Source organism: Conger conger, chromosome 6 (assembly GCF_963514075.1).
Source record: "Conger conger chromosome 6, fConCon1.1, whole genome shotgun sequence".
NCBI lineage: Eukaryota > Metazoa > Chordata > Actinopteri > Anguilliformes > Congridae > Conger > Conger conger.
In genome coordinates, this window is record NC_083765.1 from 20,364,066 (window position 1) to 20,380,694 (window position 16,629).

The window sequence follows — 16,629 nt, forward strand, 5'->3', positions numbered from 1 at the left end:
TGTGTGTGTGTGTGTGTGTGTGTGTGTGTGTGCACGCTGTAAGCTGTAGTGCTCGTACTGTAGTGTGTTCGCACCCCTGTCTGTTTCCTCTTCCATTGCCTAGCCATGCTGAGAAATAAATAAATATCAATAAACAACAATCAATCAGAAATAAGTGTCACAAACATCCCCAACCTGGGCAACCATTACATAGCCAGCTATTTTAGCATGTGGGTTTGAAGCTAGGATAAATTTGACTATAGAAACTGGTTATTACTGCCACAGAAGTTAAACCATTTTGCCATTAAGGCCCAAGCTGATTGGTTGGTCCAGACTGATAGGTATTCTGCATGTGCCAGTCTAGGCCACTTATGAGGGTTCCCCCTGCCATGTGTGCATCTAGAGCCCCCTATTGCACAAATCATGTGCTATCTTTTAAACCTCCCAATAAGGATGTGTGCCAGATAAATAACAAAAGCGCTGCCTTATCTGCAGCTCCGCAGTGTTAAGGACAGAGACAGGAGAGAGAGTTACGTCGTGTATAACCTAAGGAAGCGTGATGTCAGAGAAAATAATATCAAACAGGAACACAAGCACAGTAAGAGGATTTTTATTGTAAGGTCACACGGTGAATCTGAGGAACCGAGTAGCCACAGTTACAGCTGCGGTAAGCAGAGTAACCCTGACGCCCACGCTTTCTTTGATGGCATAATCGCCCGTCAGATAAGCATGGCGAAGATAGTACAGAGAACATACCGCCATGGCTCACAGACAGAGTATGTGCAGACAGGAGGGGACAGGGTCACAACATACACATTTAGCTAAATATCATGCATAATTTAGGGAAATCATGTTCTCTGCCATCTCCACTTTCTAACGCTTGGATATATCCAGACAATGTGGGCGTGAGCATGATGAACTCTCCCAGAAATGTGAAAATACTTCTGCAGAAACGTGCATTGTTGTACATTGTTGTACACCTCATCGGTGGAGTGGAGGAGGGCCGAGTTGAAGCCACTTTGCTTGTCTACTCCAGTATTGGGACAGCGGAGGGAGGGACTCCACAAAGATCCGTTTCTGGGGGAAAGAGTGAAGCCTGTAGCCTAGTGGCTAAGGTGGTGGTTCAAGCCTCGGTGTAGCCATGATAAAATCTGCACAGTTGCTGGACCCTTAGGCAAGGCAGTTCACCCCACGTTGGTCCAGATGGCAGTCTAATCAACTGTACATCACTCAGGATAGCAGCATCAGCTAAATAACTGTAATGTAATGTAATGAGTAAAGGCGGGTGCTTTTCTCACATAGTCGGACATGCGCAGACTGCATACAGCGAAGATGTGTGTCGAAGGAAGCACAACTTAGAGGGAACAGGAGAACCTGTTGATGAGCTCTAATATGATTCCATCCCAGAAATCTGATCATGAGCTTTCATTGATTGGTGCCATTTTATTTTGAACCAGACAACAAATGATATTTTTAAGACAAATCAAAGAGGCAGGGCTTTATATAAGAATGGAATTACAGGGTTGAAGTTGATCATTTGATTTGTGGTGCTTGATCAACAGTAGTGGGGTTATACAGTAGCTGGGCTAATGACAGTATTAATAAACACTCTGACTCAGTATTCTTAAGCACTCAGCCAATTAGCAGCCTCAATTTACCAACCAGTACTTCTGTAGCATTCCTGCAGAACTGACCAACAGAGAGTAGAGTAGAGTTTGCAAAGAGTATGGGGCTCCATACTCACTGTTGTGCAGATTAACTCTGTCTGTTCTCACTCCCGCTGTGTCCAGATTAACTCCGGCGCAAAATGGATTCTGTACTGCTGTTCTGTCGTCATGTGCATCACATGCATGTGCCAAAGGATCACACAGAAATGAGTCAGAGTGTCCTTCAGTCAGAGGACACGCATGTTTCTGAATCCATGTTTCTGAATCGCAGTTCCTGTTTCAGCTCAGATCATCCTGTTACAGGCCTGTTGCATCCTGTTACATGTACGTACTCACATATGTATAGGGCCATAAACTACTAGGTTTTTTTTACTCATTGAAAAAAAAACTGTTCACTATTATTCTGTATTGCTTGCATAGTAAAAACAACAGTACAAGCGAAAAATGTATTTATAACACTTTACATCCCTGTTCCAGCGCCTCGCTGAAGACGCAAGACACATTCCTGCTCCTCACTGAGGACTCAAGACACATTCCTGCTCCTCTCTGAAGGGAGAAGCAGAAAGGGAGTGGATAAAAATGGAATTATCACTTCATTGACTCCTGAATTGATTTGTCCTGATATTTATTTCAGAAATGCAAGGTATTTTTCCCACTGAAAACAACATTTCTATGCAGTCTAAAGAAAAAAAGTAACCACTGAATTCCTTGTGTCCTGGTAGTCTGGGGAACATTGGCACAAAGTGAACATCTATCCCCCCCCTGTAATACATAAGGTCCTGCATCCAGCGATCATTGGTGGAAAACAGTTAGCATTAATACATTTATTTATGTATTATGTTTACAGTCTCATTGCTTTGGCGACAGACGCTTAGGCACCTGTATTATTTCATTACCAGGCGAGTCGTACATCAACGCTGTCAAAACGTTCCCGCCCAGCTACGATCCTCTGTTCCATACGTGTGTGTGGGGGGGGGGGGGGGCAGAATTGGCTCCCAGTTTGTGTGTGCATACGCTGCTAATTATAGCTGCTCTGCTCCCCGCAATGCCCTTGCCTCTGTGGCGGGGAGTGGCGGTGTGAGCTTTCTCTTTCCACCCACATCCTCAGTCCTCACCTGTGCCCACGTCAGCACCGCGGCCACGCCTCTCTGCGCTGGGCTCCACGGAGACGGCGCGTGGCTGAGCGGACGCTTACGCTACAGTTTGGTAGGCCTACACCATCCCGGCTGGGTGAAAGAGTCAGGGAAGGGAGGGAGGAGGGGGGGAGGAGGGTTGCTAGGGTGTTCCTTCATCCTCTCTTCCTTTGATGCTGTTTCCCTTCCGTTTTTCAGTAGATATTTTCCTCCCCTCCCGCTGAATTGCTCCACATTCAGAGCCATTACGAGTCCCCCCCAGGACCCGCGGGCCAGTGAACCTCCACCCCCAGCGCGCAAGACTGTGCCACAACTGTAATTGTCAGATCAGACACTGAGATAGAGAGTGGGAGGGAGGGGGTGCAAACAGGAAAAAAGGAAGCAGGAGAGAGAGAGAGAGAGAGAGAGAGAGAGAGAGAGGGAGAGAGAGAGAGAGAGAGAGAGAGAGACTTTAGATATTCTGTTATTGAAACACACAACCTTCCAAAGTTGCCTTAAAACCCAGCCCCTATTTACAACCCAACCACAATTCAATCTCTCCTCCATTTACACCACAAACAGGCTCCCCAATACACCAATACTCATACCCAATACTCATACTCCACCCTGTGCAGAGACATAACCCTTAAATCTTGCAGCACCCCGCAGCATATTTATGGGTGAGACCCACATAGCAAGTGACTGATTTCAGGAAAATACTAATTACAAATGACTGTATCTAACAGAAACAAGGGGAAACATCTCTAATTAATTTTTTGCCTGAATTACAAACCACAAAAGTACGTTTTTATTTTTTGTTTTCATACACAGCTGTTCACATTATCACTGATGATTAACTGCTGATTTGTCCAGGCCGGAAAAGCACTGGCTGGCTGGCGCCACTCACTGAGAGACCTTGTGCTGCGTGGAGCGCTCCCTCCCCATCTATCTCTCTCTCTCTCTCTCTCTCTCTCTCTCTCTGTATCTCTCTATTTTCATCCTCCCATTCTTCCCTTCCCCAGCACTCTCCACCAGCGAAAAAAAAAAAAAAAACAAGATCGAGGGAAAACGAGTGTGGAACAGCAATCAAGATAATAAAAATGGAAACTAGAGAGTGCGAGAGAAGCATAGAAAAAGAGAGAGTGAGTATGTGTGACAGAGGAAGAGAGGTAAAATAAATTATTCCTCCCGGTCGCGGTCGTATAAGTCTCTGGCACGCAAAACTGAGCCGCCTCACTGTAGCGCGCAGGGCTGTGCGCTCCTTCAGCCAGCTAATCCCGTGGACTAAAGCTCCGCGCTTGGCGTTTCAAGGTAAGAAGCGACGCTCTCCTCTCTCTTTCTGCTTTCCGTGCTTTTTCAGAGCTGCGATGATGTGTCTGAGACACATACTGTAATGAAAAACGAAGCGATAGGTTTTTATTATTATTATTATTATTTAAATTGATGTGTAATTGATTTGTCTTCTCCCATGCTGCATGCTGCCAAAATGTCGTTTTTGTAAATACACTTGGCTGATGCGATGCCATTCTATTAACATTATTTTTGGGGGCTCGTTGCATTGGAGCGACTGACAGAGGGTAAACTGAACGAAAGGTGAATAATTAATTGCATAAATGTTTGTCCTCGGTTGCGTGAGTCGCGTTACTTTGTACGCAGGCATGGGGATGCACAGGTTTGGCGTTCGGCACAGAAAGTCGAAGCCCATCACGGTCTCCCCGGCCGTACACCGCTGAACAGTTGCTGGTAAGCGAATCCCGTCTCGCATTTTTGGCGTATTTCATAATACAGGGCTGAGTGTGAGAGACTTGAATAACTCAAACTGAATTACTTCAATATGATATATGAAATATTTGTGGAATCCCTTTCAGGAGGTTCAATATCTGTCCCGGAGCGCAGGTATCGACTGCTGCGCTTTCGCGGACGCTGTGCGTTTTGTGTGTGGGAAGTTAGTGCGGAGTGCTTTTCCTTTTGATATTTTATTAAGTGTTAACCATGGGTGTGCCGGCGCCTGCCCTCTTGTTGGATGCGCATGCTAAACGGAGAGCGGGAGGGGATTCCGTCCCGGTTGCGCTTGGGAGGGGAGGGAAGCGTTGTGCTTGGCCCTGCTGGGGATGAGCATCGTAGCATTGGCTTTCCATTCCTCTAATTACCTGTTCAGGGGTCTGTGTATGCCTGTGTGTGTGTGTGTATGTGTGTGCCTGCGTGTGCACATATGGTTGTGTGTATGTGTGTTTGTGTGTGTGAGAGAGAAACAGTGTGTGTAGGCTGGTCTGCCTGTTTGTTGGGGGTGTTTGTTGATGTAGAGCACATGATGTTGTTATGCAGAGCACACATGATGCTGGTACAGTATGAAGGCCTGTTTGATGGGGGTGTGTTGTGATGTAGTGCACAGGATGTTGTGATGTAGAGCACACATGATGCTGGTACAGTTTGACAGCCTGTTTGAGGGGGGTGTGTTGTGATGTAGTGCACAGGATGTTGTGATGCAGAGCACACATGATGCTGGTATAGTATGAAGGTCTGTTTGATGGTTGTGTGTTGTGATGTAGTGCACAGGATGTTGTGATGCAGAGCACACATGATGCTGGTCCAGTATGAATGCCTGTTTGATGTGGGTGTTTCATATTCTCTCTGTTCACTCAAACCCTGCCCATACCTCCAAACCAAGCCTTATTTCCCCAAACCACAAAGATTCCTATCACCCCTTCATCTAAACCACATCCCTTGTTCCTAACCCAGCTACAATTTCTTCAGACCAGACCCCCTTTTCCCTTCCTACTGTCCCCTTTCACACGTAGGTTGTAAGCACTCGCACTGTGATTGGTCCTGCAAAGACCCTGAGAACCTTATAAGAGGAACATGAGGGGTTAACCCATGACAGGCCTGCACTTCAAATTCAGACTCAAGATTTTCACTAGACGTTAGTTAAGGAGCTGTCTGCTTGGGTTTTTAATATTGCTGCTAAATTAACGTGAAGCTGCGAACATCATTTGTCGGAGCCCAAGATCGATTGTGCTCCAGCCTGTAATGTGCAATGTGAGCATTCTGTTTTCCTCTGAATATGTATGTGAGCTTCTTTCTTCATTTGCCATTAATCACACATGGAGTGGAGGCTCGTCTGTTCTGCTGCTAATGCTGCCCGTTGTTTTGAATTAATTTTAGCCTGTCAGTGGTTTAGCATTAGCATTAGCCTTTCCTGTATTTCTCTCTGAAGATGTGGTTGACGTGGATTAGCATTGCAGATGGAGTCCTCTCAGCCTTTCATTCCAGCAAGATCAATGCTGTCAGACATGAAGCTAAAGTATGCATACATATATGTGTGCACACACACACACCCATGCACACACACACACACACACACCCGTGCACACACACATGCACACATACACACGCAAGCATACACACACACACACACACACATAGTCACACACTCACACGCACACAAACATATGCACACACGCATGAAGTCACACTGGCAGGAGTCTGCATTTAATGTCACTGAGTGACTCTGGGATCTGTAGTGTAATGTCAGTGCTGCTTAGGGGCGGGAATCACAGAGTAACTCATAATATAATCCTACCATGATACAACAGTGTCTGATGCTGTCATATGTACTGATGTACTGATGATGGACCATCTCTGGAGTTAGCCATGTGTGTGGGATCCCTGCTCAAATTCAGGACCACCTTTGGCCATGTCAGACTTTAAATGAAGTATTGCTTATCAAGGCTTTATGAAACATATGTGAAGCCTTCATAAACATAACATAATGGCTTCATAAGCAAATGTCATACTGCATGAAGACATAACACCTTATGCAACACGTTATACGGAACACATTAGCCTCTAGGATGCTCAGGGAAGACCCAGGGAAGTGCTGTGTGTGCTTTTTCTGAAGGGTTACAAAATGTATAGTGGGCGCACACAGTATACTAATGGTAACGCGATAAGGTCACATGACTCAGGAGTTGCTGGGCCATATGTTTCTGAACAGATTTTATCACCGTAGCCACTGGGGTCATCCTGAGGAGGAATTGGGTCCAGGCGGCCTCGGTAAATCTGTGGGAAATGAAAGGGCTCTTTCTCCTTGGAGTACAAAGGGCAGGTGAGCCCAGTCAGATAAGAGCCAGAATCTGTACGGCGGGAAAGCATTCCCTGTTTCTGGAGAGGGCTTGGCCCTCCCCTCCCCACCCCTCTGTGTGATCTCTTCTGTTGATCCTATGGAGGGGGTGTTGGGGGGTGGGGGGGTCACGTGTCCAGGCCTGTTTCATATGGCTAATTTGTTGGCCTGAAACCGTGGTAGATAACCTCGAGGTGGGTTTGTCATCAGTGGGCAGACGCGATGGCTGCAGTCAGTTTTATTACAGTACGATAACCTCATGCTCCCATGATGTAGTAACAATATCATCACCGAGCACCTATAACAGCGCTATATATACCATATTGCACCATCCGCTTCGCCTCGTGCCTAACCACCCCGCTAGCTGTGCTGATATCCATGATATACCACGGGTTCTCATTCCATAATGCTTAAATCACAACACAAATTATATTCATAAAAAAAATATTTTTCTCCAATAAAATCTCATATTGATCTCAGGGTAATTATCTGGTATTGACATTAGGGCTATCAGACGAGGCTGCTATCAAACTTAATGCATCCAAAGCTACAAAATCAATGTTTATGTCCTCATCATTGTAATGTTAAATGAAAACATACAATAAAACTCACTCATCACCCGCTACTTGAAGATCAAATGTGAATTCCTTGTTGCGGTCCAGCCGCAGGACCATGGCGGGATGTTGGGGGACATTCGGGTGAAATTCCTGACAGTGTGTGCGATAGTTATGATGAACGTTCAGCGGTGCTCTCAGAACATATTTACTGGTCTAGTGGATGTTCAGGAGGCTTATCGGCCCTCTGCAGGCTGGTAAAGGGCAGGCTACTCTGTGGACCTTACCTGCTCTTTATGCCACATCGAAATTCATTCAAGCGTGTATGACCGTGTGTGACCATGTGTGACCGTGACCTGCTCTGAGGTACATGAGCTGAAGCTGCTCTAAACGCGTGTTAAACGTGTGTTTGCACATGTCACACCTGGAGGATGGCGATGCCGTTAACATAATCAGGACACATAAGAAGCATCCATCCATCCATCCATTATCTTAACCCGCTTATCCTGATCAGGGTTGCAGGGGGGCTGGAGCCTATCCCAGCATACATTGGGCGAAAGGCAGGAATACACCCTGGACACGTCGCCCGTCCATCACAGGGCACACACCATTCACTCACACACTCATACCTATGGGCAATTTAGACTCTCCAATCAGCCTAACCTGCATGTCTTTGGACTGTGGGAGGAAACCGGAGTACCCGGAGGAAACCCACGCAGACACGGGGAGAACATGCAAACTCCACACAGAGAGGCCCCGGATGACGGGGATTTGAACCCAGGACCTCCTTGCTGTGAGGCGGCAGATAAGAAGCATAGAATAAAAATAAATAAATAAATAATTTTACAAGGCTTCAGTGCTCTTGTGAGATGTGATATCCTTTGGTTCCCCATTGTTACTAGAATGCAAGCAAAGCATTGTTGAGCAAAGTCTAGCAACAGCTATACAGCAAAATAATCAACAATCAGCCAGATAAGATACTAAGCGATATGAGTGAGGGCTACGGCTGTTATTTATGTTCTCCCTGCGTCTCTCTTTCCCTGGTGTGGGCACAGTGTCCGGGGTGTGTGACGTGGCACAGACTGGCACAGTGACCGCAAGGCACCATGGGTATTTCAAGTGTGGGGTAGATTAGCTCTGCGGGTTGAAGACCCTGTCAAGATCTGTCAGCAGTAAAGTTTATCTGAACAGCGTAAATCAACGGGAGCTCTCAGTGACAGAGACTTTTATGACAGCAACTCTGCTGGCCCAAGTGGCACCATTATTTACCTTGCCCCTGATTTAGAGGCCTCACAACGAGCTGTAGGGGCTTAAGGAGCCGTCACCTCTCACTGCAAAACAGCCCTGTGATTATCCCCACTCTGAGTATGTGTGTGTGATTTCCCCCACTCCGAGTCTCTCTGTGTCTGTGATTTCCCCCACTCCGAGTCTGCGTCTGTGATTTCCCCCACTCCGAGTCGCTCTGTGTCTGTGATTTCCCCCACTCTGAGTCTGCGTCTGTGATTTCCCCCACTCCGAGTCTCTCTGTGTCTGTGATTTCCCCCACTCCGAGTCTGCGTCTGTGATTTCCCCCACTCCGAGTCTCTGTGTGTGTGTGATTATCCCCTCTCCGAGTCTGTGTTTCCCCTACTCCGGGTCTGTGTCTGTGTTTCCCCCACTCCGGGTCTGTGTCTGTGATTTCCCACACTCCAAGTCTGTGTCTGTGATTTCCTCCACTCCGAGTCTGTTTCTGTGATTTCCCCCACTGCCTGGTGACATCTATAATATCTTATTAATGTATGCTGACATCTATAATGCCTTATAATGCAACAAGTGGGGCTGATAGCACACACACACAGATGAATTATTACCCACAGCTCTTAATTACTGCCACACATGCTGTGTAGATTCTGCCAGGTCTCACCAAGCACTTTATTAGGAATAGTTTAACGTAACCGCACCTACTTATTCATGCAATTATCTAATAAGCCAATTGTGTGGCAGCAGTGCAATGCATAAAATCATGCAGATACTGGTCAGAAGCATCAGTTATTGTACCCATCAACCATCAGAATGGGGCAAAAAACTTTACCTAAGTGACTTTGATCATGGAATGATTGTTGGTGGCTGAGTATTTCAGAAACTGCTGATCTCCTGGGATTTTCACGCACACTAGTCTCTAGAGTTTGCAAAAAACAAAAAAAACTAAAATCCAGCGAGCAGCAGTTCTGTAGACAGAAACGCCTTGTTAATGAGAGAAGTCAGAGGAGAATGGCCAGACTGGTCAAAGCTGACAGGAAGGTGACAGTAACACAAGTTAACCACTCATTCCAGCAGTGGTATGCAGAAGAGCATCTCTGAACACACAATAGCTCTAAGACTAAGTGGATAGGCTACAGCAGTAGAAGTCTAAAAAATAAGTCTAATAAATACCTAATAAAGTGCTCACTGAGTGTATATATAAGAGCAGGCCCTACTGGCCTGGCGTGAAGCCCCTGCTTCTCTCTCTCTCTCTTCCTCCAAACAGAGGTTTTCATGTCACGTATCCTCCAGACAGACGGGAAGGCTTTTCCCACTTCCCGCTGTTTTGCCGCACAGCCTGACAGCCTGAGCCCTGATGGCTGTATTTACAGGAGAGCCTGGTGGTTAGGGAAACAGCATTACTGTCACACATTTATTTCTCAACTGATCTATACATTAAGTGAGTGCTTTATTAGGGTCAGCTTCAACCAGTCTGGCCCTTCTCCTCTGACCTCTCTCAACAATGAGTATTTACTCGCAGAACTGCTGCTCTCTTGATGTTTTTTGTTTTTCACACAATTCTCTGCAAACTGTAGAGACTGCTGTGTGTGAAAATCCCAAGAGATTAGCAGTTTCTGAGATATTGAAATCACCCTGTCCGGCACCCAACAATCATTCCACAGTCAATGTCACTTTCTGATATTAGATCTGAAAAACTGCTGAAACTCTTGACCATGTCTGTATGGTTTTATGCATTTAGTTGCTGGCACGTGATTGGCTGATTAAATATTTACATCAAAAAGCTGGTGTACAGGTCTACCTAATAAAGTGCTCAGTGAGTGTATGTAAGTGGTATATATGGCAAAGGGGAAAAAAAAATGTTGCTAACTTGGCTAGCTAGCTAGCTATATCATTTACATCGTGCAAAGAATAACATTCGCTTATAACTAGTAACTACTTACAATCTGTCAGGTGCAGATCCATGCTGTTCCAGTGCTTCTCTTCTTGATTCTCTCTTCTTATTCCCAGTCCAAATTCATATTAGCTAAACGAGGATATGCTTTTGACATGCGAAGACATCCTCAAAAATCTATATTTTATTGCTATAGAAGATGAGAAATGACAAGTTCGGACAATGAGCCTGTTTTTCCAAATCGGATTGTCCAATACCATAAATGACCACCAGATCTTGGAAAGGACATCTCTATATGTAAAGACAATTGTGAGATTTTATATGTCTTTCATATTTAGTTGCAGATATTGAATGGAGAATGTCAAATGATGTGGTATATTTTCACAATAACTCATCTAGTTTATTTTGCTATTCAGTGAGCAGCGTTTTTCACCACTCTATTGGAAAATTATATTTTTGGTTGTATCTTGTTGCTATGAAGGAATACACATTTTTGGTGGGGAAATATGAGCTTTTAAACCCATGTTGACACATACTTTATTGTCCAGCGGGTCACTGTTGTTGCATATGAGACTAGGCTAGAGGGTGCTATTTAACCGGCAAACTACGGGAAAGCAGTGGCACTTAGGAATCAAAAACAAAAACTTTGATGATTCCTTGCATTGTGTGGTTGCAGGAGCGTTGAATGTCTGAGTTAAGCAGTCGTGTGGCTGCTAGGGGGCTTGTGCAAAGGGGTTAATATGCAGGAAATGGAGGAAAGGTGTCCCGTTTGTGAAATGTCAGTGTTAAAGCGGATATACCGTTATCGCTCTTTGCCGTGTAATTGGACCGTGTGTGTGTATGTGTGAAGCACATTGGGATCATCTGTGCTCATAGGACTGGATTGAGCTGCCTCCATAGCATGCTGTGGTGTGATTGAAGGGCATTGAGCCTCTCTCCTGTGCTGTGATAGGATGGAATCGAGCTGGCTCTCTAACATGCTCTGCTGTGATTGGACGGCTTTGGGCCTCTCTGACATCCTGCGCTGTGATAGGGCGTCATAGAGCTTACTGTGTGTTTCTCCCCTAGCTCATGTGGTGACTACAGCGACAAGGTGTATGGCACGGTCCCCAACATCAGAGAGAATGGAGACAAAATCGCTGTGTGGAAGACTGATTATGAGAACATGCAAACATGACCCATATAAGGTGAGTGACCTTACCACACTATGAGCCTGACAAGGCTGCTCATAACCTGATAGCACTATGAGCCTGACCAGGCTGCTCATAACCTTACAGCACTGTGAGCCTGACCAAGCTGCTCATAACCTTACAGCACTGTGAGCCTGACCAGGCTGCTCATAACCTTACAGCACTATGAGCCTGACCAGGCTGCTCATAACCTTACAGTACGGTGAGCCTGACCAAGCTGCTCATAACCTTTACAGCACTGTGAGCCTGACCAGGCTGCTCATAACCTTTTTCACTGCAGCTACAATAAAAAATGTGAAACGTACTTTGAAGAACGTCTTTGATTTGAGTGAGCTTGAGTAATGATAGACACGGTTTTCGGTGTTCTGCCTCTAAAGTGGTTTCTCTTCTCTTTCTCAGTCACAGGAGGGTGTATAAGGAGCGATTAGGTGTGCCACAGAAGCTGACCATCGGCTACCAGTCCTACCAGACACTGCAACCAAGAGTGGCTCCACCACCAAGAACAAGTTCATCGTCTGATGACCCATACCAGACCCATACTTTTTTTTTAAAAGCTTTTTTTTTAAATTTTGTTTTCAAATGACCACGTCACGCAATCCACACCCAGGTTAAACCAAAGCTTCTTCAGATGTAGAACGGACTGTGTTTCATTGAATCTGCCGATAAAACCCTCAACCTGAACCACAAAAACAAAACAAAAAATGTACTTGAATTCTCACACATGTGCAATTAAATTTGCAGATTAACCTCATAAGAAAAAAGGAAAGAAAAGTAACAATGTCAATAATAAATGATTAGACCGCAGGAAATTATTTTTTGTAATTGCTTTGTGCTTCTCTTTACAGCAGTGCTTTTGCTGTAATCTTTAATACTATTAAAGCCTTTGAATTTATTTCATTCAGTTTCGGCAGAACATTTATATAGCCTCCGGCATTTTGGTTGTTTTCAAAACTTATTTTGGTTTTGTTTTAGAGCTAATTTGACTGGCTGTAGCTTCATTTTTCTTGAGCATTAACCCTCATGTGGTGTCTTGACCCGTCTTGTCCTAATTCTCTTTCCGTAGTCAGTACTTCACCTGTGTCTCGTTACCTCTTTCTCTGCACCCGCACCTGTTAGTCATTTCAGTTAATTTGTCAGTGTATTCATACCTGTCTGTTTGCAATGTTTCCTTGCCAGACTGTTATGTGCCCTGCTTCCTGCTTGCCATTCTCTTCAGCGGTTTCTCCTGTTACCTGTTCCTGTTCCTGTGTCCTGTTACCTGTTCCTGTGTCCTGCTTACCCACTCATGTTCTCCTGCTTACCTGCTCCTGTTGTCATATCCCATCCTGTCTCCAGCCCTCAACTCATATGCTCCAAGCTCCATCCGTTCCCCGTTCCTTCCCCATTGGACTGACTTCCTGGTTTTGACTCTCTCCCGCTCTGGACCACGTATTGCCTGCTCTGCATTACCCTGTCTGCCCAGCTTCTGACCACCCCCTGCCCTGTCAATATTGAACTTGGACTTCCTGTCCATAACACCAATGAGCTGACATCAAGGACCCACTGACTTGACAGTGGCAGATATTTGGACATTTGGGGTGTGTGTGTGTGTGTGTGGGGGGGGGGGGGGGTTCTTCGTCTAAAGCAAGACAATGCACTAACTCTGAAACAGCTTGTACAAGGTCACATGTCCACAGGCTGTACATATGAGCAGATTGATTTTATAGTGTTTATTATAAACCATAAACTCAGACATGATTCCCTAACTTTTCCTTTCTTACTTGTCAAACCCAAGGGCTGAAGCAGAACTATTGATTTCAGAAGCCAAAACACAACTTCCTTCAGCACAGGTTATATGGCCATAGGAAATGTTTCCAATCAAAATAAGATTAAACGCTTGAATCTTTTGAAGAGTAACCGGGCGATATACACACATACAAGTTCTGGAGGCATATAAGGTTGCTGTTCAAGCTTCTTTGGAGCGACCTGCTTTGGATCAAAGTAACACCTGCCTGGCTGGATATCTATAGCTGTAGAGCCAGCAGGTTTTTTTTTTTTTGAGTGAGGATGTGCACTCAGTAAATAATGTAGCACAGAGTAGAGCAGAGTCTGAGGAGAGGGGATCAGAGAGAGGGCAGATCTGATGGGGGTACAGAGTCTGAGGAGAGGGGATCAGAGAGAGAGGGCAGATCTGATGGGGGTACAGAGTGAGGAGAGGGGATCAGAGAGAGGGCAGATCTGATGGGGGTACAGAGTCCGAGGAGAGGGGATCAGAGAGAGAGGGCAGATCTGATGTGGGTACAGAGTCTGAGGAGAGGGGATCAGAGAGAGAGGGCAGATCTGATGGGTGTACAGAGTCTGAGGAGAGGGGATCAGAGAGAGGGCAGGTCTGATGGGGTATTGATCTATCGTAGGGCAGGGTTTCTCTCCGCTTCCTGCCCATCTGAAGGAGGGCTGAACTCTGCAGTCAAACTGTGTCAACAATAAACATGTGTTCATTCTGCACTCTTATGCGTACAAAGCACTGTACCCGGCCAAGTGAATCAGCTGGATCAAGTTCAGCCCCAACAAAATGCTTATTTAAACCAGAATAGTGACATGCTGAACACCATGTTGCAAACCGTGGGCAGACTGACTGACGCAGTACGGTTACTATGGCTTCTGAGAAACCCATTCAGGCATTAAAGCATAGGCCTACTTGATTAATCATTCGGGCTACACCCTCCCGACACAGCCACCAAAGGGAGCAAACCTACCTCAAAGTCTGTTGCAAAATGTTGCACACTGTTGGGAGGAAATACATGCTGTAGTTTGAGTTTCTGGGTTGAACGAGTGGGACGGCGATGTTTTGGTCATACCGCCACCTGAACGCAAACGGGAACACAGCACTGTGATTAGGACATCAGCGGCTTTGCGTGTGTCCACAGCAGCTGCTCCTGGAGTGTTTAAACGTTCCTGGAGCCCCGGGGGCGGCTGGGGAGGGAGAGAGGCAGGACGGGTGCCTCACGGAGTCTGCTTTGCTGTCAGGATGGGGCTCCGATGTGCGCGTGACACAGACCTGAACCACGGCTCACAGAGGCAGAGGTAGAAGCTCACAGAGGCAGAGGTAGAAGCTCCCCCCCCCTCCCTCCCCCCTCCATAATGCCCACAGATCTCCCGCTGACGGTCCTGGTCAGCCTCATTAGAAGGCGTGTAAAGGGCTGTTTTAAAAATGGCCGCAATGAGGTTCTGTAAAAGCCCCGCCTCATTCGGCTTGGGTCAGAGGTCAGTGTGTTCCACTGGGGGGGGGGGGGGGGGGTTGGAGCAGGTGAACAGAGATTAACCTGCCGCCCCGGCTGCATCTCTCTCTCTCTTTCACTGTCCCCTGTCCATTCCCCTGACCCTCTCACTCCCTCTCTCCCTTTTACCACTCCCCCTCTCCCTCTCTCTCTCTCTCTCCCTCCCTCTCTCTCCCTGGTTGTGTGCTTGCATACTGTATGAGTTCCATCATAAGGGTCATTTCTGACTGTAGAACTCAGCTGAGGCAGAACTGTTCTGCTGAATTACTGTGTCAGATGAGCTTTTTTCCCTGCACTGCTGCAGTCAGAGTCTGGGGCAGAGAACGGCAGTCTCCCCTGGTGAACAGGCTGTCAGAAGAAGCCCCCGAAACCATCCGTCTTCCCCAAGCTCTTATATCACACCTGCGCCTCTCTTTCTATCCGTGTGCTGCTCTGGGAATCCTATGTCGCTTTATGAATAAAGATAATCAATTTTCAACCTTTTATATGATCTACAGAAACTATGTGTTACATGATTATTTAAGGATGTGATGTAAGAGGTGATGTTGGCCTGTTGGACCAAAAACAGAATTCAGCGGCATTTCCTGGAGATGTTTTGGCTTGATTGAAGCAAGCCTGGAGTTTTGGACTCACTTTCTTTTCTGTATTATTTTGAAATATGTTTTATTTTATTTTATTAGTTTTAAAGGCACAGTTCAGTTTTTAACAGTTGATATGATATAATTTTAGTGAGTGTTTTCGTGAACAGTGCAAATGGTTTTTGGTCTTAAGCAAGAAACGAGGCACCAAGAATATCCAAAGTACCTTGTCCAGCGAATTTATACGCTATTATTTTTTGTCACGCTGGGTGCGATATAGTCTCTTTTGGCTACTGGACCCTTACACATACTTTGCAATAATTTCTATGAAGTTATGCTCCATTTGTAGTCGCCCCGCCTGTGAACCCTGTTATCCTCCTGTTCTAGCCTTTATTCAGCAGAACCTCCACCTGAAAAATAATTGTTTCATTCCCTTTTATTGTGATAAAAATCACAGGCTTATTCTTTTACTGGAAAATGTTCAGATTCTCTGGGAAATCTACATATCTCTCAGGGAAGTGGGAGATCTATATCTATTTGGAGTCTTCATTTGGAAAATACGGAGAGAGGTTTGTTTGAAACCAAAGAAATGTCACCTCAGTAATCGCAGTAAAGACATTACACAGAGTTTCCTGTATAAAGGCTGTATCTGTTACTGATAGCTACAGCAGTGTCTGTTTGGTACATTATTATTGTCAAAATGTAATGCTTCTACAGTGGATGGGCATGGCAAACTGTATGTTCCTGGAGTTTAGAACTAGTATTTCAAATCAGACGCAGCAGTTTTAGGAACGTACTGGTGATGTTTGCTCTTCATGCTTTTGGATGATTACTGGTGAAGCATTAACATGGTCAGAAGAAACTCCCCTCACACCTTCCACTCTCAGCATGACAATTGTCAATGGATGTTCTACGTTTGTAACTGTGAGGACACTGTCTGGGTTGCCAGACTGAGAAAACCGGCCTATTTAAACTACATGCTTTTAGATATTTTTTTATGAAGCATTCCTATGGTCTGAACCCCACTCACACATTACAC

General features: G+C 45.7%; 1 long non-coding RNA gene across 1 annotated transcript; it reads left to right on the top strand.

The window, feature by feature from the left end:
* The first annotated feature begins 3,679 nt into the window (after nucleotides 1-3,679).
* LOC133131695 (uncharacterized) lies at nucleotides 3,680-12,652 on the top strand. The gene is made up of 4 exons (XR_009709038.1): nucleotides 3,680-4,069; nucleotides 4,415-4,501; nucleotides 11,634-11,752; nucleotides 12,155-12,652. It is a non-coding gene; the product is annotated as an uncharacterized LOC133131695 (long non-coding RNA).
* Nucleotides 12,653-16,629: the final 3,977 nt, after the last annotated feature.